This window comes from Tamandua tetradactyla, chromosome 2, assembly GCF_023851605.1.
Source record: "Tamandua tetradactyla isolate mTamTet1 chromosome 2, mTamTet1.pri, whole genome shotgun sequence".
NCBI lineage: Eukaryota > Metazoa > Chordata > Mammalia > Pilosa > Myrmecophagidae > Tamandua > Tamandua tetradactyla.
This window is the reverse complement of record NC_135328.1, coordinates 11,889,530-11,893,161: the sequence shown is the minus strand read 5'-3', so window position 1 is coordinate 11,893,161 and position 3,632 is coordinate 11,889,530. Positions and strand designations below refer to the sequence as shown.

General features: G+C 37.9%; 1 pseudogene; it reads left to right on the top strand.

Annotated features, from left to right (window-relative positions):
• The first annotated feature begins 703 nt into the window (after window positions 1-703).
• Window positions 704-1,137, top strand: LOC143659012 (multiple coagulation factor deficiency protein 2 homolog pseudogene; annotated as a pseudogene).
• The last annotated feature ends 2,495 nt before the right edge of the window (window positions 1,138-3,632 follow it).

Sequence of the window (3,632 nt, the reverse complement as noted above, 5' to 3'; positions counted from 1 at the left end):
TTCATTGATTCAGTGCCTGTGGAGTCCTTCTCTAATCTCTACCATCCTCCAGAGTTTTATGCAAGTAGCTATTGTCCTTTATTCATGAATCTCTAGGATTTTTTTTTAGGGTATGTCTTATGTCGCCATGTTGATGACTTCACCTACATATCTACTGCTTGCAATTATTCTAAAGTGGAAGCCCCATTTGGTTATGATTCTGGTTTGCCTTCCACTATATTCTCAGTAACTTTTTGCCCATTGTGTGACCTCAGTAACTTGATGATTTTAAGCTTCCCCTAGATTTCTCTTGCTCAGGTGCCTTTTGCATATACCATGTTCTCTGCTGCACTGAGCTTGAATCAGTCCTGCCCACCCAGCCCTCTGTGGTCCAGTGTTGTGACACAGGCCCTGGATTGCTGCTCCTTTTGCATCCATGAGGATGCAGCTGCATCTCTATATACATGGCTTTACCCATTTAAAAAATATTTTAAACCAGTATTTAAATGCTCAATTATTTTTTCAGAGCCTTAACATAATTGAAAAAAATTTAAATTGAAAAGTAAGTTTATTAAAACATCTAGCTGAGAAATAAATTAGTATTGGTCTTGGGGTGGCATCAAGAGCAAACGCCCAGTTTTTGAGGACTGGGGCTGGGGAGGCACATCTGGAGGGGCTTTACCTCTGGAAAAGCGATTTGGCAATGAGGACAGTGACAGTGCTGATGACCATGAGATCTTGGCAGGTGTTCAGAAGCCCTTTCCTGTGTAGCCTGCTCTGGGCCTTTTGTGCCCCAGGTGCCAGGCATGAGGAGCCCAGGGCCAGGTTCTCACATCCCAGCAGTGAGGGCCTGGGTATGACCAAGAGCATGTCATGGGGCAACCAGAAGGTGTCATCCATAAACCAGAGGTGAAGATGTCCCCACAAGAGCCACAGCTCCATTATCTCAAAACACATGATGGTGATGGTAGTAATTTGCTTGACAGCTTCCTACTCTCTGCAGCTATGACTCACGTCCAAAAGGAGGAAGGGAGAGAACAGGCACCACCAATGAGCAAAGATGGTCTGATTTGCTTAAAAGATGGCATTTTGAGAGATAATAACAAAAACGATGATGGATACATTGACTCTGCTGAGTTTGCAAAATCGCTGCAGTAAATGCTGTTTGGTTTTCTCATAGTTGTATGCAAACGTGACCATTAATAATGTGAACACTTTGGGAACAATTTATTGCTGCAGTTTCTTGGTAAAAACCTATAGCAGCTTGCTACATGGGTGAGAAACATAAATCATGAGAAATAAAAGATAATCCCTGTGTACTGTTAAACTTCTTATTGGACAAGGGTCTGATTAACGAATCCTTTGAGGAATAGAGGATAATTGGAGCTGAGTACTTAGGAACTTGAATTTGGCTGTAATTCCTGCTAGTCTCTTGGTTTTAATTCATGCTACCTGAAAGATAAGACAACAAGCTTTGCCAAGTGGACACACTTTTCACTAACAGAAGGAAAGGAATGAATGCCAAATGTCTCCCCTTATTGCCTCTTTCAGGTAAATGTGGTTGGTATTCTGTAAAGTCACTGGACTAAAGGATCACTTGCTCTGGGCAAGTGGATATTTCTAAGGTTGTTTCAAAGCCACAGTATAAGAATGTTAAGTAAACACTTAACATTAGTTTAGTTGGCCTCAGGGTTTGAAATTCTGGATCCTCTGGCAGTTTTAAAATGATATACCACTGACCTAAGAAATGAACTTTTTCCAGTTTTTTAGTGTTTTATAAAACTACAGCCACATCCTTATACTTTATTTCTTTTATGTCTCTTCAACCCAGGAGAGAACTTGCATTTAAAGTTCACTGATCTAATCAATGGCAAATATTCTAGCTTTCTTAACATTCTTATTTAACTCTTATTTCTAGCATTTTGTTTTGCAGTTTAGAAACCATTAAGAATGTAAAGACTTTGCACTTTCTGCTTGATACCGTAGAGGTTACACTGCCAGCTGGTGTAGCAGACGTGAGAAGTAAAAAAGATCATTCACGAACACAATGATTAACTTGATACAAGTTGTATTTCAAAAGTAATGTTGTTTAAATGACTTCTCCTAGCCCAAATACTTGAATTATTGCAGACCAGTAGAAAAGGAAACTTAAAAACTCGCAACGGTGTAAATCTTAATAGTAGCCAAAAATAAAAGCAACAGATTGTAATTTGGTTTATTGGATATGATGGACACATGTAATAGAAAATTGGAAATGAGGTTGACTTAATGAGGTAAAGAAATTGCATAAAACTTGCTGTAAGATATATAGAGACTTATTTTCTTTATTAAATTATTCTTACAAAAAAAATGTGTTTGTAAAAATGGTTTCCTGTGTCAAGTATTTGTGCAATCAGAGCTGAATTCTAAGCTATTCTAACATCCAGTTATTTTGAAAATTTGTATAATGAATTCGGATATATGACCAATAAAATTGATGGAATGAATAAACAAAAGACCAAATGCTGAACTGTTTCTGCAGTTGTTTTGAAAACGTCCAACCGAAGAGGAGCTTAACAGGCGAAAAAAAAAAAAAAAGCAAAGCACAGAAAAACATGATTTCCTTTGAGCAAGACTCAATAGACACAACACTAAAAGTTTTCACAACACAAGAACTTACTGTCAGAGAAAAGCAATCCAAAAGAGCTGATAAAAAAAAAAAGTATGTTTAAGAGGCTTAACCACAAACCCAATGTCTCATTTCCCAGGAGATAAAAGCCTCTAGGTGGCACTACTAAGATATTAATGAAATATGCACACATTGTAAAAATGTAACTAACAAGGTTAAAGAATGACAGAACAACAGATATATAGTGCTCATCAAGGAAAACGGAAAAAGCATATTGTGGGGATGGGGTGGGTGAGGAGCCGGATGGGTGGAGGGTGGCGGTACCCCAGGTTGCAGGAATTAAAGCACCATCTAGTTTCTCCCTCCAGAATCTGGAACTCCACCTTGATTTTACCCACTCCTGAGTGACCCTCCTGAGTGGCCCTCCCCCTGAAGTGCCCGTCAACCTCAAAGTTCTGTCATATCTCCACCTTTGTCATATCAACACTCTCTCCTCAACGTCCTTCATCCCCTCTTCTCATGATCGTAGTTCAAACTAGCTTCATAATGTGATCACAGTCTAAGGCATCTGCCCCATAAGCAAATCAATGCCCAAGTGGGAATTTTGTATTTGATATAAGTGCCATTTAAAATAATTTGGCAAAGAAATGATGGATGATGGGACATAAATTGCATGTCTGTTGGGAAACAAAAGCAAATCAAAACAAAATCTGATATCTTCCATACACCATTACTAAAATGAATTCCAGTTGGATAAAATTTAGGAAAATACTATGTCTTGAAAATTTGGGGGATGGAGGAAAGCCATTCTAAAGATGATTTGAAACATAAATACCGGATAATAAATGGCAGATAGATTTTGTATTTTAAGCTTTTATTTTTATCATAATATTATAAGCACTTGCTTTTAAAAGTGGAATATTTTTTCCATACTTTTAAAGAAAAGCAACAGTTCTCTGCTCTACCCTTCCACATTCTTAATTCCTATTCCCTGGAAACAAGAATACTTAAACCCCTAAAAGGAGCTTTTTTATGATTTTTCCTT